The sequence below is a fragment of the Lissotriton helveticus genome, chromosome 2_1 (genome assembly GCF_964261635.1).
Source record: "Lissotriton helveticus chromosome 2_1, aLisHel1.1, whole genome shotgun sequence".
NCBI lineage: Eukaryota > Metazoa > Chordata > Amphibia > Caudata > Salamandridae > Lissotriton > Lissotriton helveticus.
Window position 1 is genome coordinate 1,086,239,907 of NC_136059.1, and position 25,311 is coordinate 1,086,265,217.

The following is a 25,311-nucleotide window of genomic DNA, read 5'->3' on the forward strand; positions in this document are numbered from 1 at the left end:
GCAGGTGACATGCTCTGGTAGTGAATGGCAGCCATTTTCGTTTTTCACTACTGTAAGGCTATCTTGCTCCATAGGTTAACATGTGGGATACTGGCTACAGTGGTTAACAGCATTTCTTCCCATAGGAACAAGATAGGACATAAGTATCTAGTATCCCTGAACTCAGAATTTAATATCACATCTTTTAGGAAAGGTTGTTTTTAAATCCTGTGTTTGAGAACAGCACTTTTAGAAAGTTGCTGTTCTCTTGTCTGACCCTTCTGTGTGCCTGGGCCTGTTTGTGTATTGATTGTCTGGTTTGAGAGTGACAGGGGCTGGGGGATTCCCCAGGAGGCTGGATGAGTCAGCACTAGGCTGAAAGACTGCATTTGCAACTGGAGTGGTGGGAGGAGTTAGCACCTGGGCTGAATAGGGCTGTACCTGCCTTCCACAATGCTGGCTCCACCCCCCTGCTGGGCGGCTGAGGACCCTGCCCCTCACTCTGAAAGGAAAGATGCAGCCAGCAAAACAAAGTACTCAGGAACCACCCAGAACTGGTTCTGACCGGGCTCAGGGCCCACATGCACCAAGAGAACAACGACTTTAGGGGTATAAGTACAGGACCCCTGACAAACAGAAAATTAGATCATCCTGGAAATCAAGAAGGAACCTCTGTCAAGGAGAAAGCTGAAACTGAAGAAGGAAGACTGTCCTGCTGTTGCTCTGCTGGACTGATCTGTTGCTTTGCTGCCAAGGAGAGGGGAAGGACTTTGCTTTGTGCTGTGTCCCCTTGCTTGAAGGAATCTCCAAGGGCCTGAGAAGAGCTGGCTCCCTGTTTTGAAGTCCCAGGAACAAAAGGACTTCACCCCCAGCTTCCCTGAACTCTGCCGAGAGAGTTCTGTCCTTCCTAGAGTGCTTGATCCAGTTGTGGGGCCTCTGGAAGTTGTACCTGAGCTGGGAAGCTTGAAACTAAGCTTGAGTGACTTTTGAACTTGAAAAGTGTCACATCGCTTGCTTGCGGAGCGCATCCCCGACAGTGCGAGAAGTTTCCCGTTACTACGGAGGCCGAGATCGTCGCAGCGCCTGACGCCGCTGCCAGAGACGTCGCATCCTTCGTTTGCGGGACGCACCAGACCGGTGCAGGAGAATCGAACATCGCTGCGAGAGTCGTTGCAGAGCCTGTCGTCGCTGGGTAAGAACGCCGCACCGCTTGCTTGCGGACGGCATCACGTCGCTGCGAGCATCGTCGCAGAACCATCGCATCGAGGAGCTGCGAGAGAGAGGATCACCGCTGGACCGCACATCGTCGCCGCGGAGATCGTCGCAGCCCCTACGAGATCGTCGCATCGTGCCTTTGCGAGAACAGACTTCCTACGGAACCTACGCACCGGAATCCATACAAGTGGCCTTCCTCCCCATACAGACCGGATTCATCGCAACACGCCCGCTGCCGCAGCGGGGCTGTCGCATCGCCTCCCCAGGATCTCAGGAGCAACGCATCGCTTGTTTTTCCACCGCACCAGCTTCTGCTTTTGGAACTTTGTTGCAACTAAAAGGTACTGTGAGTAAACGTGACGCAACTGTGAACTTTTCACCCATCGGTAGAGAATTCTATCGCAACCTAAAGAATTTTAACGCAACCTTAAGAACTCTTTTGAAACCATATTCTTGAACTGTGTATGTTGGATTTTTGTCGTTTTGGTCTTGTGTAGTTTAGATTAAAATACCTTTATTTTTCTAAACTGTTGTGGAGTCAGTTTGTGGTGTTTTCACTGTGTTACTGTGAATGTTGGTTCAAATACTTTACGCATTGCCTCTGGTTAGCCTAGACTGCTCGTGCCAAGCTACCTAGGGGGTGAGCAGGGGTTATCTCAGAGGGCTATCTCCTTGCCCTGACTAGAAGTAAGGGTCCCTATTTGGACAGTGGTACCTACCTCTGCCAACTAGAGACCCCCAGTTCTAACATTGGTGGTCAGGCGGTGGGATTTGAACTTGTATTTGTACTTGACCCACAGTAATTGGTGTACATCACTAGTGAGTGCAGACCACTACGCCACCGCATACCATGGTTAAGTTTTTTATTTTTGGTTCTATTTTTGATCGTAACTCTGAAAGAATCCAAGCATCATGTCTCAGAATGGTAAACCAGCAAGTGATGCTGCAGAACTGGAGTTTGATATTGAAATGTTAAGTGATTACAAAGTAGGTCAACTTAGGCAGTTCTGCAGGAACTTTGGATGCCCCATGAAGCGCCGCTCCAAGAAGGAGGAGCTACAGGAGGCCTTATTGGCCTGGTGGGAGACCAAAGAGGCTGGGGAGACAGATGATGCAGAAGTGGATGAGGATGCACAAAGGGATGGTTTCAGGCCACAGGATCTGCCTGTGTCCAGAGCAGCCTCAAGGGCTGGCAGCAACCATTCAGCTGAAAGTTTTTCCCCAGAGGAGTTGGAGGAAAACCAAAGGGCTAGAGATCATAAGTTAGACATGTTGAGGCTTGAATTGAAGATAAAGCAAATGGAGGAAGAGAGAGAAAGGGCGTCGGAGGAGAGCAAAAATGCCCGTGCCCTGGAAGAATTGAAATTGACCTTGGCCCATGAAGTAAGAATGAGGAAGCTTGAGTTGGAGCTCAAGAGGCGTGAGGCCATGAGGGTCTCAGCTGAAGAAGAAACATGGGTAGCTCAAGAGGTGAGCTTTGCTGAGTTGGAGGTGGAGTCCAGCTCAGATGGTGGCAGCAAGATTATAGTTTCCAGTGCTGAGAGAAAGGTACAAACACCCAGAGATGTGACGCCTGACTTGAGGGAGGGGGTCAACATACACCAGGTGGTCCAGGTTTATGATGTAGTTCCAGTGGAGTGCAGTGTCCCTGAAGTAGATTGGGGGACTGGCACAGGGGACCATATTCCTAGTGGTGGGAGGGACACTCTACTGACTCTAGATGAGAGGTACAGGGAGAGGGGTTCCCCCGTGGTCGAAACCTTGGTGTGTGTGTGTGAAGACCAGCCAGAAGAGTGTGGGTTGTGTGACAGAGGCAGTCAGATACTGTCTTGCCAGTCTCAGGAGAGTGGTGTGGGGTACTTGTGTGAGGCACTGGAGGGTGAGGCAAAGGGTAGCTTGGTTAACAACTGTAGGGGGCTGTGTGAATAATTTGTTGGAGAGCATATTTTAAGTCCCTGTTTTCCAGAGCTATGCCAACACCCGGTGGAGTGTGAGTTCTCTGATCCCAGAGAGCTTGCATTGGAGGCAGACCTCTTGGTGGATTCCAAAGGGTCTGAAGAGGCATTGGGGGTGATCCCAAAAGGAGTGGCTTAGATATTTTCCAGACCTGTGAGGTGGAAGAGGTTCAGTGTAGCCCAGTTAGGTCCCAGTGTAGTGGGAGGGGTGTAGGGGCTCATGTCCGGACTCAGTGGAGAAGGAATGAGTGTGGGACGGTGTGTCCCATGGTGCCCGAATCCCAGTCTCAGGGCCTGGAGGTTTCCTTAAGGGAACACCAGGTTGGGGACCTAGACTGTACTTGTAGGCCATTTGAGGAGGATCTCCTAGTGTCTGGTGATCGGGGACTGCCTGTAACCAGGTCTCCATCGGTTCTGGTGTCTGGCAGTGCCGCTCCATTTGGGAGGGTACAGAAGTCCAGGCTGAGGGGTGAGAGGGGGAAGGAGTCCCCAGTGGGAGAACCAGTGGGTGAGGGACCAGTCGGAAGGGCTGAGTCCCCAGTGAGTGACCATGGTGACCTCACTTCTGTCCTGGGGGATCTTCCCGCGCTGTCAGGTGGACAGGGGTCGGGAGATCTGCGCCAGGCAGACTGTCACAGGACACATGAGTTGTGTGTCACCCTCAAGGGGGTATTATGTGAGTCCCCAGAAGTCCTGGCGTGCCAGGCAAATGCACAACCGCAGGTTTTGGTCCCTGAGTTGGGAGACCAGGTTCAGGATTTGCCTGACCTGGAAGGAAGGACATCTGTAACCAGTGTCCTGACCAATATGGTTCCCAGGGGTACCCCTCCAGTAGGGAGTGTGCAGCGCTCTGGAAGGGGGTGCAGAGGGAGGGAGCCCTCGCCCCTGACCCCGGTACAACCTGAGGGGTTAAACCCTCGGTTGGGAGACCAGTTGCTGGAGGGAGGTCCTGAACTGGTAGGAAAGTTGTGTTCTTGGTTGTTTTGGTGGACAGGGTTGCCCCTGGAAGGAGGGCAGGAGTCTCACCCTGGGGGTGGACTGGGCTAGACCGTTGTGTTGGCCAGGTGGGTACTGTCTACCAGTATAGGCACCTCAGTGAGTGAAGTCCTGGTGCGCCAGGCAAGTGTTCCACTGCAGGGGTTAGTCCCTGGTGGGGAAGCCAGGTTCAGGTGTTGTCTGACCTGGAGGCTTGGGAGCCTAGGTTTGAGGGCCAGGCCCGGGGTATCCCCCCTGACCTGGAAATCCAGAAGCAGGATAGCACCCCTGAACTGGTGGATGAATGGTGCGGGACACCTGCCACAGGTGCCCTGGCTATTCTAGAAGGGGGTACCGCTCCAGGTGGGAGGGTACAGAGCCCCAAGGAAGAGGAGGACCAGGTGTGGGGAAGCCCACCACAGCCTCCTGTCCAGCCGCTGGATACAGGTCCAGGACTGGTGGGTCAGTGCCAGAGTGTCAGACCTGACCTGACAAGAGAGGGAGTGGACAAAGGGTGCCAAGCACCTGGGGCTACTGCCCCCCACCCTCTGACGCCACTGAGGTTTGAGCGCCCTGAGAGGCATGAGGCCTGGGTCTCATCCCCGATCACTGTTGGTGGTCACTGTGGCTTGCTGTCGGTCTGTTGGGACACACCTGTGAGGAAATTAAAGTTAGGTGCTGCACAAGTGGTGTTCACAGGTGAGGAGAAGGGTTCCACATGGATTGGCATGGTGGACCCTGAGAGTATGGATAGAGTGATCCAACTGGGTTTAGGACGGCGTAGAACAGGACTGCCTTGCTGTGTGGGCCAGTTTCCGTGTTCCATCGCCTTAAGCAGGGAATGCCATCGAGGTATCGTTTGGTCTACCCTGGCTTTAGGCTGGAAGGGGGTTGTGTTGGAACTGGCCCTTCTTGCAGGGTCATCCTCAAACTTTTTGCTTCTTCCTCCCTTATTTTTCCTGACCCGTGGCTGTTGGCAATAGGACTCTGCGCACTTTACCACTGCTGATCAGTGCTAAAGTGCATATGCTCTCTGTGTAAATTGTTACTCTGATTGGATATACATGTTTGGCATATTTGTATCACCATGAAGTCCCTAGTAAAGTGCACTGGGTGTGCCAGGGCTGGTGATGACAAATGCTACTAGTGGGCCTGCAGCACTGATTGTGCCACCCACAGGAGTAGCCCTAAAATGATGTCTCAGGCCTGACACTGCAGTGCCTGTGTGCAGTTTAGAACTGCCATGTCCTCCTGGTCAGTGTCCCCACTGACCAGGCCTAACCCTTCCCTTTTTGTGCACATCAGTCACCCCTATGGAAGGCCCAAGGTACCCCCCTGGGCAGGGTGCAGTGTATGTAAAAGGTAGAGCATGTACTAGTGCAGGTGACATGCTCTGGTAGTGAATGGCAGCTATTTTCGTTTTTCACTACTGTAAGGCTATCTTGCTCCATAGGTTAACATGGGGGATGCTGGCTACAGTGGTTAACAGCATTTCTTCCCATAGGAACAAGATAGGACATAAGTATCTAGTATCCCTGAACTCAGAATTTAATAACACATCTTTTATATAAGTACAGGAACCCTGACAAACAGAAAATTAGATCATCCTGGAAATCAAGAAGGAACCTCTGCCAAGGAGAAAGCTGAAACTGAAGAAGGAAGACTGTCCTGCTGTTGCTCTGCTGGACTGACCTGTTGCTTTGCTGCCAAGGAGAGGGGAAGGACTTTGCTTTGTGCTGTGTCCCCTTGCTTGAAGGAATCTCCAAGGGCCTGAGAAGAGCTGGCTCCCTGTTTTGAAGTCCCAGGAACAAAAGGACTTCACCCCCAGCTTCCCTGAACTCTGCTGAGAGAGTTCTGTCCTTCCTAGAGTGCTTGATCCAGTTGTGGGGCCTCTGGAAGTTGTACCTGAGCTGGGAAGCTTGAAACTAAGCTTGACTGACTTTTGAACTTGAAAAGTGTCGCATCGCTCTCTTGCGGAGCACATCCCCGACAGTGCGAGAAGTTTCCCGCCGCTACGGAGGCCGAGATCGTCGCAGCGCCTGACGCCGCTGCCAGAGACGTCGCATCCTTCGTTTGCGGGACGCACCAGACCGGTGCGGGAGAATCGAACATCGCTGCGAGAGTCGTCACAGAGCCTGTCGTCGCTGGGTGAGAACGCTGCACTGCTTGCTTGCGGTCCGCATCACGTCGCTGCGAGCATCGTCGCAGAACCATCGCATCGAGGAGCTGCGAGAGAGAGGATCACCGCTGGACCGCGCATTGTTGCCCTGGAGATCGTCGCAGCCCCTACGAGATCGTCGCATCGTGCCTTTGCGAGAACAGACTTCCTACAGAACCTACGCACCGGAATCCATACAAGTGGCCTTCCTCCCCATACAGACCGGATTCGTCGCAACACGCCCGCTGCCGCAGCGGGGCTGTTGCATCGCCTCCCCAAGGTCTCAGGAGCAACGCATCGCTTGTTTTTCCACCGCACCAGCTTCTGCTTTTGGAACTTTGTTGCAACTAAAAGGTACTGTGAGTAAACGTGACGCAACTGTGAACTTTTCACGCATCGGTAGAGAATTCTATCGCAACCTAAAGAATTTTAACACAACCTTAAGAACTCTTTTGAAACCATATTCTTGAACTGTGTATGTTGGATTTTTGTCGTTTTGGTCTTGTGTAGTTTAGATTAAAATACCTTTATTTTTCTAAACTGTTGTGGAGTCAGTTTGTGGTGTTTTCACTATGTTACTGTGAGTGTTGGTACAAATACTTTACGCATTGCCTCTGGTTAGCCTAGACTGCTCGTGCCAAGCTACCTAGAGGGTGAGCAGGGGTTATCTCAGAGGGTTATCTCCTTGCCCTGACTAGAAGCAAGGGTCCCTATTTGGACAGTGGTACCTACCTCTGCCAACTAGAGACCCCCAGTTCTAACAGTATCCCTCCAGGGCCTACTGTTAACAACCAATATTTTGAGGCAGGTATTTCTCAAATGATCAAGCAGTCCGGAGATGCAATAGTATTGTTTGCCAGGTATATAGACTGAGACAGAGAAAGTATATGATTTCAGTCAATGGTCACACATGATTGAAAAGGTAGGATGAGAGAGCAGAGCATTGAAAAACACCAGATGAGATCTTGTAAATTGAAATTAGAAGAATCTAATCTGCAGTTCTTCCAGTAATAAAATATGTCAACTGTAGATGCACTTGCTCCCCAATTCCTGTCTACCAAAGCTGATCACATCCCCCATTCCCTCTACCACCCTTCCCACTCTTAACCTACACTGCCGACCTTGCAGACAATTGCAACCCGCTGACAGTAGGTGGTAAAAGAGTTAAAACTCAGCAATTTTGGATTCTGTATGGGATCCTCCTGGTAAATCTGTGACCGCACAGTAGTCCTAAGACCATCTTGGCCCAAAACAGCACCTATTATGCTATTGAAGTGATCAGATTCACTTCTCAAGATCAGTCTTGGAATAGTGGATATTCTGTCTCTTCAGCTATTTCTTAAACTATGCTAATTCTGTCACTGTCATTGCTGTAAACTGGTGTTTTAACAGCTGTCCTCATTAAACTGCTCACCAATGTTGCCAAATTGACTACAGGGCAGCCAAGATTCGTGAAGCCGGAAGGGTCTCCAGATTAACATGTCCATGCTATGTTTAGTTTTTCTATTTTAATAGAGAAACATTTTTGCCTGCTTTTTTTATTCTTACTTGTTTCTTGATTTACCTATTTACAATTGTTACAATGGTGTTGGTGGCAGAAACACACAGAATACATATTCATTAGGTGTGGGGAAGAATGCATAAGGATATGTACATAGATATCTGAACATATAGGGACCTACTGGGACATCACATGGGGTAGAATATTTGAGCAGTCAATCCAAGCTTCTCTGATTGTAACTGAATCATTTATGTATAGAGAACTGTATACACAGGTCTTCCCATGATGCACTGGGAAGCAATGAATGACAAAACACAACCCAGTGCTTCCTACAGCATACATATAGATTCAGTTTTAAAACCTTGATTGTTGGATTTTCAAAATCCCACTGTTTGCATGCTTTGCACCTAAAGGAAGACATCCAAAAAGGAGACTCAAAACACTGTATTTTGCTGCTAAATTGTTTTGTCATGATTGATAAGAATGTGTGTATAAGCATGATTTTTTCACATAATATTTAGTGCAAGAAGAGAACTACTACATTGCCTGCAACAGGGAAAACTGGAGGCATACTCGCCACACAATAATATAGAAAAAACAGCATGCACTGCAATCATGTAATACTTATTTATTGATAAAGAGGGTAGCCTTGCTATACTCCCAAACCAGGAAAAAATGTATTACGGACAGAAGACTTCTGTCAAGCAATTCCATTATAGATACTTCCAAAAGCACAATCAGATGTTAAAGCACCCTGATAAGATTTAATCCTGCTCTGCTCTATCTATTAATAATTCTGCAATGGAATTTACTATATGCAGTATGCAAGTTTACCTAAGGTGGGCCTGCTGTTCTCACACTCCCCTAATGTATAATATATCGAGATAGATATCTTTTATTTCGGCACCAAGCCATAAAAATGTATGTATAAATAAGTATAAAAATCATCATACATACAACATCATTGCACATAGGAAGATGCATATAAAACCATCTTAAAAAGGAAAAAAGCAGCCAACAAGCCATTCCTCATGCAATCGATTGTGGCCATATTGTTGCTATATGATAATGGTATTTCCTTATAAAAATGAGAATGTATCCTCCTGTACAACAAACAGTCTAAAAAGAAAAGATATCATAATATAGATATACAACACATTCATAAGTCGTCCTAAAAACAGTTCATAAGAGGAAGTTTAGCATCAATCAATATCCTGGGTGTAAAAAGGGAGGAGGCGGACACTAGACAGCCTATTTAAGTATTACTCTGCAGTTTAGCTATCATAGTTTGGAATTATCTATGGCCTTCTTTCTTAGTTTCCACGCACAATGCAGATACCGAGATACTGCGACGGCTCGTTGTTCACTAGTGTCCCTCTTAAAAAGTCTCATGGCTTCCCAATAATGTCTCAGACCCAAGAGTTTGCATACCACTACGAATAATTTCTTTTGAGCAAACCTATATGAAGGGCAGAAAAACATTAAGTGGACCTCCGATTCTTCGATATTGGGGAGTTAGGATAAAATTTAGAAGGGGAAGGCACTTTAGTCCATACCGAGGTGTGAATTATCAGGGGTAGAAACCCACATCTAAACTGAACATATGTGTTTGTACTGGAAAGGGTACATTCTATCCTTGTAGGGTTCGTGGCTTGGGAAACACTTATGATTCATGAACTGGTCTGTCAGGCTACTATCTGGGTATGATTCCCATGTTTCGATCAAAACTGCCTCACAATATAGCTGTTTCGCTTTTTGTGCATCACCCGTGAAAATCAACTCAGGGGATGTCCACAGTTCATCCATGCCTATTCTATGTGATGTTTCTTTAATATTCTTCAGCCATGGAGTACACAATGACCTATCAACACCTATTACGTCTCTAACGCAATCTCTATATGTTCCAAATTCTTGCATTGACCATAATCTAGTCCAATATAACAATGGTTTTACTAGGACTGTTAGGTGTTATAGTACTAAGTGCTAGGTCAAGTCATAATGGGGTGGTGGGTGAGCTTGGGGGAAGTTTAAATATGCCCTTAATAAACTTATTTTCAATCTTAGTTAAGGACACCAAAGTAGTATGGCCCATATCTCTGCTCCATCTATCGCTGATGGTACAACTTCTGCTCTATATACCGTAAGAACAGGGGATAGATATCACACCACCCGATGCAGCCCTGTATTAGTGCAGAGGCTTTCTGTTAGAGTATGACTTTGCTTTTTTCCAGCTGAGGGCCCCATGTTTGGCTATTTCTTAGTCTTACCCCAAGATAATCGAAATGGGATACTTTTTCTAGAGAAAGTCCCTCACTAAGCATGTTGCCTCTATATTTTTTGTGGGAATTTATAATCGTAACCTAAGATTTGGAAGTATTTAGCACAAATCCTCTATCCTTGCAGAAACTATCAAAAGCATTCTATTCTGTTTGCAGGCCCATATGTGTACGCGAAATCAACAAGATGTCATCTGCAAACATCAGAATTGGGGTAGGCACACCAGCTAGTTTTGGGGCATCATTCGTGCATTCCTTCAGCTTACTCGCTGCACCATTAATATATAAACTAAAAAGTGATGGAGCAAGGACACACCCTAGTCTGAATTCTTGCTTATTCTTTATACTTTCCGTCCAATTGCCTACATTGTTCCATCTAACCCATGTGAAGGTGGTAGCGTGAAGCTCTATCAGTATTCTTAGTAGCTCTGGGGGAATACCATATCCTCCCAATACTTCCCACAGGGTTTTTCTTGGCACCAGGTCGAATGCCGCTCTCAGGTCGATGAAAGCGACATATAGATGTTCACGCTTCAGGGTGGTGTATTTCCATGTTATTACCTTGAAGCGGAGGACCTGGTCCATTCAATGTGCTGGCCATTTTTCTAAACTCTGCTTGCACCTCATCAAGGATGTTAATCTGGTCGAGGGACAACCTGCATATCATGTAAATCTTGCCACAACTCATTGTCCAGCAAAATCTAATCGATCCTAGAGGTCCTAAGGCCTCTTTTGTAAGTGGAATGGGATGGGCAATCAGATTCCGTGTTGCCATTAACAAATCTCAACCCATGAGAAATAGTAAAATCTAATAGTTGGGCACACACTTTGGATGTTTTCGTTTCCTTCTTATACTCTCGTTGAGGAGACGTTTCTGAGTAAATACACCAGGCATTTGTCGGAATATTGGTATTGCTGTCTCCAGCTACAATTTTTAGTGTGTTAGGGTGGAACTGCATCATCAGATCTTCGAGTCTAATTACAGTCAGGGATTGTGCATTAGGGGGAATCGATCTAATATATATGTTCACCAGGGTTATATATCTAGTACCTGTTTGGGTGGTGATTTTTTTTTTTTTTAAAACCTTTATTGTACAGAAGGCGCTCACAGATACGGGCCTACAACCCACCGGGCCGGCCACCACAATAAAGAGACATACGAGGCAATACAGGAGAGACAACAGGATTTCTAAATAGCTCATATGAAAGGCAAAGGCAACAAGTCTTTGAATCGCCATCACGGACAGGATAAAAATAGGTTAATTTTATAATAGAAAAAAGGGTGTCACAGGATAATGACAATCTGTAAAGTCCAGAGGGCCGTGGTGGGTCGTGAGCAAGCCAAAGTCTCGAATACAGGAAAAGACCAAAAGAACAGTACATTTTGGCAAAGGCAGAACGTGAGTCCCACATCAAGAACAATCACAATCGCTGCTCAGCACCCACCCACCACTACCAGGGCACATAATAATAAAACAGCGAAAAATACGCTTACAAAACTAAAAGCCCTCCGTTACAACAACCCAAGGGAGAAAAAGAAAATGGGGTGGGGAAAGGGAAAACAAAGGGAAGAAGAGGACATCAAAAAAAGGGGAGGGAAAAGTGAGGGCGCAGTGTCAGTGCACGCCCCCCACGGCTAACAAAGCACCCAACACTAATTCGGCACATGGAACCAGTGGCAACAGGAGAAATGAATGCGTAGTAGACCGTGACAGGAGACATACCAAAAGGGCCATGCCAGCACAAACACCCCGGGGGGCTACGTGCCGACACCGCGCCACGAAATTAGGGGATACATAAGAGCCATAGAACCAAAAAGAGGAACAGGGAAAGATACAATAAACAGACCCCCCCACCACCCCGCACAGCCCACCCTGCACCCCTGCAGAAGGCTATGGCCTACCCCCCAGCAGCGTGCCTGTCGCCCTAATTAGAACCCGAAATATAGAGAAATATAAGAAAGAAAGAATCACTTAGATTAAAAAGGGGGGTAGGGAAAACAGGGAAAAACAGCGGGAGAGGAGCCACATAATCAAAACCCCTTCGGCTCCCACCCCCCCGCCTGAAAATACTCAGAGCCCACAGGAAGATAATAAACACATGGATAAGCTCCAGGAACGTAAAGACGTATCAAACATAATCATACAATTATGAACGGATCATCCAAACAATACCACAAAATAACAGCCCACAGAGGCAAGATCAGCTCAACCCTGTCCTCGTTTTTCGCAAACTGTAGTCGTCCAACGCACCAGGAACCAGATCACATGGAACCGGAGATGAATAACAGGGGGTCGAGTCAAAAATACACTCAAGTTATAGCGATCGTGACCCGGATGATCCAGAAAGTACAATAACCACTTCAGGCAAAGCAGGCAAAGTTCCGATGAGAATACGGAGAAAGCCGGTCCAGCGGCGCCGTCACAGGATCTTCGTTCGGCCATGTGAAGCAAAAGAGGAAAAAGAGACCCATCGAGGTCGGTCCAGACGGGATCCAGCCGGGGAACCTCCGGAATAGAAGGAGGCACAGGATGAAGAAGGGCAGCGGACTCCCGTACATCCACACCAACAGCAGCCTCCAGGTCCACGACCCCAAGGAAAGTTCCAGCAGCACACAACAGAGATGAAGCCGCACAAACCGAGGGGGGTCCGGCAGGCCCAACAAAGGGACCCCTCTCCAGGATAGCGGTCGGTGCGGTCATGGGTGCCCCCCAGGAGCGCAGGGCGGCGAGGATGTCGCCAAGCGTAGGCTCACCTTTACAGTATTCAGCAAACGTGCCGCGCGGCGGACCCGCATCGCCGGTCCCCGCAAGGCCGAGAGTCACGGGGCCGGCCGCCATCTTAGAAGCCCGGCGGGGCCGCTGCGAACACCGACCCCCGCCCGGATATCAGCGGGGCAAAACAGGATACCGGCAACCACCAGCGGAGGTGCCACCAGGGCAGGAAGGGGAGCCACCAGAAGAAGGCGATGCGCCGACACCCCACACGCCGCCGGCACCGTTCTCCGAGTCCGGGCGGAGGAACTCAAAATGGCCGGGCCGGAGAACAAAGGGGAGACGAGCCAGATGTACGGTTAACCCCGTCCATGGAAGTCAGCTCCCCAACACCAGGCCGCAGGACCGCCGGGCCAGGACCGGGAGGCCGCAATCGGTCTATTGAGCACATCAGCCCCTCCGACCGACTCCACACCACCACCACGGGCCGGCCACCGCGCCCCATCCAGCCCGGGCGCCGCCAAGGAGTGCCAGGCCCGGCCGCCCCGGAGGCCCCGAAGCAGACAGGGGCGCAACTCAGGATCCGTGACACCCAGGAATCACCGGAGCAAACGGTAAGTGCCTGTGAGTTATCGTCGTTCCACTGCACATCGTGGAATACTTCCCGGGGCAGGATAAAGTACAGGATATTTGTTGCAGACAGGAGAGTGAACGGAGCCGAGCTAAAACGCGGCCATCTCGGGCGCAAGCTTGGCTCCTCCTGGGTGGTGATTTTAATTTGCAGGGCCAATAGATCTCTAGAGTTAGTGGAGATAGTTTTTACCTCTGGAAATAAGTCCAAACTTAGCTAGATCAGGAGACCTCCAGATGAGTGTCCGGCCGGGGTGGGAGCTGCATTTTCAGTAAATGTCAGGAAACCAGGGTGAAGTATTGAATTAGTGGCTTACGTTTCTTGTAAAAATATATTGTGATATACATCAACAAATGTACCCCACTCTGGACCTGACAGTTAGGGCTTGATACCTCCAACATTCAATGATATCAATCTGAAACAATCACCCTCTGTCATGCCTTGGCTATAAGTGTTTGGCTGTATGCGATCTCCCAGCAATACGGTGTGATCCTTGGTATTAGTTCAATGATCAGTTCCCTCAGGACCAACAATGCCATATGTCATAGGGAGTATATTAAAATGGGGCCCTTCAGTAAACGGAAGTTGGACTGGCATTATTAAGTCAATCTATATCTGAGGTGTCTGAAGTGCTACGTACTTCCTTTAGGTTTGACTCACCCAGCCTAGGCACAGATTTGTACTTTCTCTTATCCTTTATATCTGACCTAAATCCTGGGGGCTCCAATTTCAGTCTTTTTTGGATGTCATTTTCTGGTCTGAAACATAGTTCCAATGCAATCAGACCTTCTGCTAAGGCAGTATGCCTGAGGGCTACTCCTATATAGTCCCTCTCTTGATTACCACAAGCAAACCTTTTGACATCCAATAAATCCTCTTTTATTATAGATCTGCAACCCCTTTTGTAGGGTATTCAGTGGGTTACCTTGTTCATCAACCCCTCGTGAGTTTCAGTATGGGCCCTCTGGGCTTTAGGAACATTAATTATATACGCATCAAAGGGTTTGATTTTGGAAAGGGTTGACTTATTCTTTTGGTCCTTTGGGCTGCTTTCAGTGAGGGTGTGTTTAAGTCTAGTGCTCCGAGTCAGTGGTTTCCAGGGTGCTCGGTTGTAACTTGATTAAGGCAGATAAAGTGCCCAACTTGTCTGTTAGCAACTTAGCCATCATATCCATATTCACCTTTAGGGATCTAATCTCGTCCCTTAGACCATTCAATTGATCATCAAGGCTACATGAACCCTGGGCAGGGGTCTGAACCTCGGGTGACCCTGTTCTGGCCTGATCCCTAAACACAGGTGGTGTTTTGTTATCGGGACTCTCTGGCTTTTTCAGGTTTTCCAGCACCTTAAACTCGTTAGAACGCTCAAGATTAATAATTAAATGTTCCTCATTCACACAGGTAGGGTCGTTACGGGCTGGGGAGGATGTAGCATATTGCATAGGCTAGGATTTTCATGGGCTAAATCTGCCTAAGGCCCGGATGTATAGCTAAAGCACAAAGGTATACTTTTTGATGGTTTATGGCTGTTCCCCACCCGCCCCTTCATTTCCCCTTGGCTACTTAGGCCATTGTCCTTTGGATTAGGGGCTAGCAAACCCTCAACCTCCTCAATGAGTTCATCTATCTCGTCGAGGGTATAGTTTTCAGCGGCATGGCGAGGGATTTTCCTTAGGCCGCCTGCCCCCATGTTTTTTTCTGATGCTTTTTTCTTCCCCATTTTGAGTGGTAAAGTGTCCCGAAAAAGTAGAATTATGGATGTAACAACGTAGACTCCCAGTACTTACAGTTCGTGATGGAGTGTGTAGTGAAGTGAAGGAGTGAAAGAGCCAAGTGGGGTGGCCCTGCCCTGCCTCTTCCTGGCACAAGACGGGCCCGCCCTTGTTCCAGACTTCTCCCGGGAGTGGCCCACGCACGTCCCGTGCCATGGCGTGACTGCAGCGCTTAAGAGCATGGTTGAGGTTGCTCCCTCCTGGGAAAGTGAATAATTGTGGGGCTTTACTATAATGTTATATTCTGAAAAGAGAGAATTTACAGGCCAAACAAGGCCAAAGCTGGTTTGGGGTTGCTTTTGTTCCGTTCATAGTGGATATGACCTAACACGTCAGGCTTGACTGTTCCTTTTGAATCAAGACCAAGGCTCATTTCCATAACACTGGTCACTGTTTGAAGTGACAGTGAGCAAAAATTATGGACTGGATTTAGGATAAGAACAATTACCAGTGGCTTACTTTGTTGGTCCTGTGCTCACTATGCTGCACCACACCAATGAGATCCAACAAGTCTGAAACTGGTCTGAGGTGGTTTTGAGTGCTGCTCTGAGTTCAAAGTGGAAATGGCCTAGTATTTTGATATATTCACTGTCCCCATTGGAGCAAGAAATACACCGGATCATTTAATGAAAATATGCTTCTAAATGTTCTACCCCTACTAATTGTGACCCCAAAAAACTCCTTTTTCCATATAATGAATGCCTTCCCTCACCTATGTGTGCTCAATATCGGTTAGAGTGGTTACCTCTGTTAGCTGCTTTCTTGGTAAACAGGGGATCTATTGAAGTCTCTTTGGGTGGGTGTCTTTTAGGGGTGTTCTAACTAGAAAAAAAGGATGAAGAGGACAAAAAATAAAACTACCTAAGGGTAGACTAATAATTGTATTCTTGTCTCCAGAGTGCAGGATTAAATTCACTGGGCAACACTCCAAACCTGCAAAGAGATCAATGTGTTCCTTCCTTGAATAATGCATAAAAGGGTCAGAGGCTATATGCGGATTTAGGAAACTGCAACTGAAACACTGATGTTCAGGTTGCTCTCGAAGCCCAAACAGAAAGGCAAGAGAAGCCATACACAGATTTACAAGGAACGGTGAACATTTAACCCTCCCTAGAACATTTCTGGCTTAGTAGCACCATGGTGCAATGGTGCCTGCGTTGTAACCAGGAGTATTTTGGTGCAGGAAGTTATATCTTCCTGCATAAAAATAATCCCCGGAGGCTTTTCGAAGTAACCAGAAGAAACAATGATACTTCTCCTCTTTAGGCCTCACTGGGTTTATGACACATTCCCAGGTCCATCCCTAGTGGTAAATCTGGGAATGTGCCAAAATCCATGGTTGGATATGTGGGAACACCCATGCTCTACCCATGGAACTCCTACCTGGGGCAGAGTACCATAGCGCAGAGATTTGAGCTCTGTGCATTATCCTAGATTTAAACCTGTAATTTTGCTTTGTAGGTGCAGGTGGTAAAATTATTTCCTTCTCTCTTGCGCTCCACATCTGAACTCAAATGTACAGATATTTGCGTTAAACTCCTTTTCAATTAAACAGAGCACATGTGGAGCCGCGGCCACTGAAAAGGATAAAAACACCAGATCTTTAGAACAATGACTTAGCAGGGGCGTTACAGAGAATATGGATTTTTTTACAGGCCATTCCTCCAACCTTGATGAAGGCTTGTTGGAAATTTCCAATTTTGGGTTGTGTTTCTATTAACTAGGCAGAATAATTTGATCAAACCACCTGGTTTGGCATGATCTATACCAGGTTCAAATATCACCTGAAAGTTCATGTCCTATAGAGTGTGATGGATCACCTCAACAGTATGGGATTCTTCCTGCCGCATTTGTATTGAATGAGTGAATGAACAAATTAGTTAATGAACACATTTGTAAAGCGCATGATTACTGTGGAAAGGGGTACTCTAGCACTATGAGAGGAATCAGATTGAAAAGATGAGTGTCAAGCAGTTCATGGAGTAAGATGAGGAAGTTGTCAGAGTGAAGATGAATGGGGATGGAATTCTATGGAATTTGTTGCTATTACAGAGGAGGCTCATATGTCTTCTGGGCTTTAAAAAGAACCTGTGTTCCACAGGTAGATTGGCAGTGTAGAAGCGAATTGTTCTGGGCAGAGAGTATTCTCTAAAGCGAGGGTCTGAAATGAGTTTGATCAGGCAAAAAGAGCCTTGTCACAAAGGCGAAATACATCAAGACAGCAACATCTCTGAATTGCAGTCAATGTATAGACTTTGTATGAGAGTGACTATGAGACTGTCTGTCCAGGCCTAATATGAGGCACGTGGCAGCATTCTGAATCCACTGTAGTTTGACTAGAAAATAGGTAGGAAGATTATACAACAGTGTTACCATACTTGACAACATGAAAGGAAGAGGAGCTGTTCTACTGTTTTCTGAAAGATGAGGAAAGAAAAGCAATTACTTTTTTTAATAACCTTAAGGATGAGGAAGCAGGTGAAAACGATGTTGCTTATATGAAGAGCCAAGGTAAGCTGAAAATTAAAAATGTTGTTGCCTATGGTGCTGGCAAAAGAGACATAGGTGGGGAAGAACTAATGTCTTCTAGCCACTAACCAGTGGACCAAGTAGAGGATCTGTCAAAAATAAGAAGCTCCTTCTTCTCAGTTATGTAAAGGGTTTGTGAACGTCCCATTGGCAATGTCATGAGAGGTCATCATCAAGAGAAAGAATGAGTTGAGTGTTGTCTGCATATGCATGGAATTTTAAGTTGATGGGAAAAGTAAGAGCAAAGTAGTTATCAAAGGTGGGGCTGAAGGCTGAGGCCTAATGCACTACACTTGTATACTTTCTAAAGTCAAAGGAGCTAGGAAGTAATGAAAATGCCTGGGAATGATTGTTGATTGTTAAGAAATGAAGAAATCCATTGCAGGGCAGTGTCTTTGACCCCAGGGTGGGTTAGAAGGCTAAGCAAAATGGTGCGAGAGGCAGTATAACATTTTGTCTATATATTAATAAAGTCTAGGTGGCCTCCCCACCTAGGTCCAGCAGCGTGAAAATATTGTTGTCAACGGAGAGTAAAACAGTATGACCACTAAATCCAGACTTGAACTCACGTCAATCAAGTGTTTTTAACAGCATTAGGTAGCTACAGTAGGAAACTGTGTTACTGGTTGGGGGGAGGGAACCATCCTCAAGTAACAACTACAATTCAAGTCAGAGTGAACATCGATAGTCCCTAAATTAACCTGTACTTAACCCTCTGGTAGCTTGGCACAAAAGAAGTCAGGCTTAACTTAGAGGCAATCTGAAAAGTATTTATGCAGCACACAACAGTAATACAATGAAAAAGAAAAATCCCACACCAATTTAGAAAAATAGAAAAAATAATAATAAATAAAGTTTTTAGTGAGATCTAGCGCCTCAAAGATCAATGGTATCTGGTCACTTGAGATCAGGTCAAAGTCAAAAGTTAAGGCCGACCGCAAAGGAGTGCGGGTGAGATACATAAGATTGACTGAGCCCAGTCTCAGCTTACCTTCGGACCAGTGGACCAAGTAGAGGATCTGTCAAAAATAAGAAGCTCCGTCTTCTCAGTTATTTAAAGGGTTTGTGAATGTCCCATTGGCAATGTCATGAGAGGGCAACATCAAGAGGAAGAATGAGTTGAGTGTTGTCTGCATATGCATGGAATTTTAAGTTGATGGGAAAAGTAAGAGCAATGTAGTTATTAAAGGTGGGGCTGAAGGCTGAACCATAATGCTCTACACTTGTATTCTTTCTAAAGTTAAAGGAGCCAGGAAGTAATGAAAATGCCTGGGAATGATTGTTGATTGTTAAGAACTGACGAAATCCATTGCAGGGCAGTATCTTTGACCCCAGGGTGGGTTATAAAGCTAAGCAAAATGGTGTGAGAGGCAGTACAACATTTTGTCTATATATTATTAAAGTCTAGGTGGCCTCCCCACCTAGGTCCAGCAGCGTGAAAATATTGTTGTCAACGGAGACTGAAACAGTATGACCACTAAATCCAGACTTGAACTCAAGTTAATCAAGTGTTTTTAACAACATTAGGTAGCTACAGTAGGAAACTAGGTTACTGGTTTGGGGGAGGGAACCATCCTCAAGTAACAACTACAATTCATGTCAGAGTGAACATCAATAGTCACTAAATTAACCTGTACTTAAACCTCTGGTACCTTGCCACAAAATAAGTCAGGCATAACTTAGAGGCAATCTGAAAAGTATTTATGCAGCACACAACAGTAATAAAATGAAAAAGAAAAATCCCACACCAATTTAGAAAAATAGAAAAATAAATAATAACGTTTTTTGTGGGATCTAGAGCCTCCAAGATCAATGGTATCTGGTCGCTTACGATCAGGTCAAAGTCAAAAGTTAAGGCCGACCGCAAAGGAATGCGGGTGAGATACATAAGATTGACTGAGCCCAGTCTGAGCTTACCTTCGGACTTAGAAGAATTTTTGAAGAAAAGTCCAGAAAAGCCTTAAAATTAGTTACAGAAACTATGGCACTGTTAAAACAGCAGCACGTTAATTTCCATAGAAACCATGCTGCCTGGTATACATCTGAACTTCGAAGGGAAAATTCTAATTGCAAAACTTTGGAAACAATTTGGTGAAAAACACATACTGGGAAGGAGAAAGCAATTTATAAAACTGCTCTCGCACTCTACCCTAGGAATGTTAAAAAGGCATGGAAAGTCCATATTACCTCTAGGCTAAATCAAGCTGGCAATTCTACTAAAGAACTCTGTAAAGTTCTAATTTCTTTTACCAACCCCACAGCCTGTACAATTTAGATCGCCCCTCGCAGACATTATGTGATAACATTGCCAACTATTTTGAGGAAACAATTAATATAATATATGATCAATTTCCCAGTGACTCTACATCTCTGGATCTCATTGTCCTATTGTCCACATCTCAGAGAGAGAAAGAGGTCTGCCTAGAGAGTTTTCCTGCCTAGCAGATACCTCAAGTAGAAGAGATGCTTAGAACAGCCAAATCTGGCTCACCCCTCGATATCTTGCCAGCCAATATGTTTGCCTCTCTAACCACGCAACTAGCTCCCTCCATCTGCACTATATTAAATGCCTCTCTGAGTGAAAGGATACTTCCACATGAATGAAAGGCAGCACAAGGGCTTCCGATCTGTAAAAAGGCACATGTGCCTGCAACAGAGTTGGCAAACTACCGTCCTATCTCACTCCTCCCACTCATGAGTAAATCCCTTGAAGGGCATACCATAACTAAGCTTATGGGGCACTTAGAATCTCAAGGCAACCTTGAACCCTCTCAGTCTGCTTTCAAACCTATTTTACTGAAACTACCCTCATAGGTGTCACAGACTACATCAGACTTGCCCTGGATAACAATAAGGTGGTGCTGCTGCTAGTGCTGCTGGACTTCTCCACAGCTTTTGATGCTGTGTCTCACCAGAAGCTACTCTATAGATTGAACGAGATAGGTATTCAGGGACTGGCACTAAAATGAATCGCAACTTTCCTGGACCAGCATACCCAAACTGTTAACTTGGGCCCTTTCTGGTCACACACTTTGGAGCTCACTAAGGGGGTATCTCAGAGCTACTATCTAAGCCCAACCCTTCTCAATGCGTACTTTGCAGCTCTCGCCAAGATCATCAGAGACCATGGGTTCACCCCTTACTCCTATGCGGACGATACCTAGCTCCTCTCATCTTTTAATAATGACAAGGTCTCAACCAAAACTCTCTTCACTGATGGTATATGAGCAATTTCTGGATGGATGACGGAAATATTCCTCCTGCTTAATGCAGCAAAAACTAAAATCTTGTTATTCTGCAGCACTCAAATGCTGTGGTTCCCCGACTGGTGGCCCGCAGAGTTGGGCTCAGCCCCTACCCCGAAAATTGTGGCTAAAAATCTGGGTGTCTGACTGGACCACTCTTTAACTATGAGAGACCAAGTCATGTCCGCCTCAGGTGCTTGTTTCCACACATTGAGTCTTCTCCATATAGTGTTAAATCTCGTTCCCCTTTCGTCCATCTCCTTCCCCTATCTGCAGTTTCACTGGCTTCCCATCCATCAGAGAATCAGGTTTAAAATCTACAGTCTAGTCCACAAAGCATTACATGGCAGAGGCCCAAGCTACCTCGCAGAAAAACGTTAGCACTATCTCCCTTGCAGATCCCTTCATTCAGGGGAAAAGGCTCTGCTTGCTATCCTCGCTACAGAACATTTTGGTTGGGGGCAAAGCTTTTGCATATCTTGCTCCAATGTACTGGAACTCATTGCCCATTCGACTATGGACATGCAATAATGTCCTCCACATTAGGAAACTTATAAAGACAGAACTTTTCTGTAACGGACCGCTCTGTCTCTGCATAGTCTGCTCCTCTAGCACAGAGATACCCATCTGGAGGCTATTCCTGCACTTTACAAATTCCATCATCATCATACAGAGGCCAGGCTCCTCCTCGACCTCCCGAGATGGACGGACATGACCCCACATCTAAAGAAACTCCACTGGCTCCCAATACACAAAATATGTCAATTCAAGATGGTGGCCCATGCCTTCAAAGCCCTTCACAACCAAGGACCAGCTTATATCAACCACCGACTGAGCTTCCACCATCCCTCCTGACACCTGCGCTGTGCCTTCTTTCCCTCGCTCAAACCCCCGGCATGTGCCAAAGCAACAGTGGAGGATGGTACTTCCACTTCGCCGCAAAGTCCTACTGCTGTCTTCACCTGCAGACCTAACCCTATCTCCTGGTATTGAAAAAGGGACTCAAGACCTGGTTGTTGAATTGAGCCTACCCGAGCAGAATGGCTCTCAGTATTTGGATACACTTGTGGGTGATTAATAGTGCCGTATAAGGGGCAGCAAAATGGCCCCTGATGAAGGGGCTCTGCTGGCTGAGCTCACATTATCCGCAAATTATCCACCTCATACCAGAAATCTGGACCTGGAACAGGGATGTGTGTGCAGTACGTGGCAGCGAACATCCAGATCTGCGGGTTTGACGAAGCAGAGCTGGGGACGGCCTGTCTGCCCAGCCTCACGGTTCTGTGGCATACCTGGGTCCTAGAGGGCACGCCTCTGCGGCTGCCTAGCGGAGTGCCCATGGACGCAGATTGCAGGATGCACTCGCTGCCTCCCCGTGGTGTGGCTGCAGATTCGCTGGATACAAGAGCTGCGGAGTCAGTGGGTGGCCCGGATATGCCCGACTGGAGCTGGGGACACACGGTGGTGTGCCGGTACGGAAGGCGGATGCCTGGTGAGTCGTACTGTGTGACTGCTGAGCAGTCAGCGTAATGACTGTAGCGGCTGACACTGGCTGCGAAGCGGAGCGCAGAGTCTTGGAGGACGGTTGACGTCCGTACCGGTGACTGCCCCAGGGACTGCAGTGCATCGCTGCCCGTGCTCACCAGGGGCACAGGGGAATTTGTTGTGTGGCTCTGCTGGGGGCCAACAAGGCCACTGAATGTATGCAACAAATAGCTGATGACTTCTGGGGAATGCGGGCAGGGAACTTTGGCAGGCTTTATGGATTGAAGTGAAATACAGCAAAAATAAACCCTGCACAAACACATGCTGGGAAAAAGAAGCACAACACGCAGAGCAATATGTACAGCTCGTGCCGCGTGGAGAGCAGTGGTGAAAATGAAGGGCTAGCCGCAACATCCCACACCACTAACTGGCCTCTGAAAGGGGTGGCACTGTATACGCGGCAGGGAGCAGCATTGTAACCGGCATTTAAGGGAAGAACTCTGCCATGACTGGCCAGCATGAGTGAAGAAGATGGCAGGGAGCGCATACCACCAAGGAGCGTGTTTGCGTAAGTGCTGTAGGCACAATCTGAGAGCTGTGCTGATCAATTGGTGGAGCGCGCTCGGAGCGGCCGGGTTCCTCTGGAGTAGCGCTGTGGGGCTGGGATGAACGGGCGAGTGTGCAAACTGCTGGGCCAATACAGAACCTGTGCTGGACTGAGTTTGCGTTTAGAATAAGTAAACATGGGGAAATCTGACATCAGGCAGCTGAAATTAACCTTTGAAAAACGGTCAACAAGACAGCTGGAAGGTGGACCCACACCTTTGAATGTAGTGCCGGAAACGCAAATGGACTCTGACCAAACCGACGACATTAGATCTAGGTTGTGCGAATTCAAGGTCAGCTTGCGGGCAATTGACAAAAAACTGGATTCCATACAGCAAGGATGGACCACGTAACCCAGAGAGTGGACAAACAAGAGGCAAGAATAGACACACTAGAGACCAGGTTTTCAGACACTGATGACGCCAGACCAAAACACATGAACAATCACTCCGCATGGATAAGGTCCTCAACTTAATTAGATCAAAGAACGAAGACCTTGAAGTGAGGTCGAGAAGAAACAATGTGCACACCACAGGCATAACAGAGCCAACAAACTTCGTGAACATGGAGAAATATTTTGAGACCATGCTAAAATAACTTTTTGGTAAGTACCTATCTAACATGTTCCTGGTCGAGCACGCCCTTCGAACACTGGGCCTCAGACCACCTCCTGGAGCTCAGCTTCTCCCAATCCTTGCTTGCCTTTTGAACTACAGAGATAGCGACACCATTCTCATAATGGCCCCTAAGCAGGGAGCAACCCAATATCAATGCACCTCCATTGCCTTCCTTCCGGATTTTACCCAGGCTGTCCAGCCGGCATGCCAAGAGTTTGCCCAAACCAAAATAATACTGCAGAGAACTGGCACCAAATATGCACTGCTATACCCTGCCAAACTCCGAGTGCGTACCAGAAGCAAGCCTTTAATATTCACTGATGCTGGCGCAGCGCTAAAGTATGCAAAACAAGCTGCCAAAAAACATCAAAGTCCGCGTGGAGAGAAGGAGACATTAACAGGAGGTCATCTAAGTGACAATGATTGAAGTAGTAACGTACACTGTGTAATGTGAAATGTCCAATTTTGTAGTTTTAACAGGTCAACAGATTGTTAGATGGTTCACAGGTTGTTATCGACGGGAGGTGGCAATCCTTTCAGATGAGACTGTTTAATATTGTTTTCTCTATAAGGTGGTTCGCGCACAGTTCCAGATTACTCCTGAGTTATATACTGTCGTCTCTTACCTGCAATTGTTGGGTTAACATAAGAGTTTGGCCACCCTGTTGCCTTGAACAGGGGTGTTTGCCGGGGACCTTACGCCCTCCTCTGGGATAATTCCCCAAAGTCCTAAGGTACACAGGGTGTTTATTACATTTGGGGCAGTTTAATGGGGATGAAAACACAACCTATTTTGGGGATTGGTGGGGAAGGGGGATATGTTACTGTTTACAGTTCGCTACCGCAGAGTGTAATACTGCTTATTGTACAGTGCTCAGACACATGGAAGGGTCCCCACTGTACACAAGAGTGGAGAGTAAGGCATGTAATACTCCTAACTATTAGGCCACAGCATGACTCGGCGTGGGCAGTAATGTGCACCTGCACCCTACACACAGATCTCTACGTTGGTGTCCCACAGGTATAGATGTTATCATTAAAATGCATTACTTGTAATGTGCGAGGTTTAAATGACCACAGGAAGTCCAGGCTGGTGAAGTCCTATCTAAGCAGGCAAGCTGTAGATATATGCCTATTACTGGAGACAAACTTGAAATATACAACCCGTGCCAGGCTAGCTTCAAATAGATGGGGGGGAGATATATACGTCCAATCATTCTAGCTATGCTTGCGGGATGGCAATTCTGATAAAAAAAAGGGATCCACTGGAAAAAGCAGGAGGAGATTACGGACCCTGTGGGTCGCTTTATAGTAATCTATACCCACAGATTCTAATCATTAATACTTATGGTCCCAACGCTGACAACCCTGAATTTGTTTATGATGTTTGGCATAAGGTACAGGCAATGGGGGATGCAGCACTATTGTAGAGTGCTGACTTTGATGTTGTGTTGTCGCCAATGCAGATAGAAAGGGCTCCTCTCGCACGCACCACCCACCGGCAGCTACAGCGCTGAAGGGAATAATGCAGGATCACCACTTGGTAGACACATGGCCCATAACCCACCCCCTGGCCCGCGTGAGGGTACATGTATAACACACCCTCACCTGGCATGGTCCCGGCTAGACTTCTGGCTGATTTCTAAGGACTTG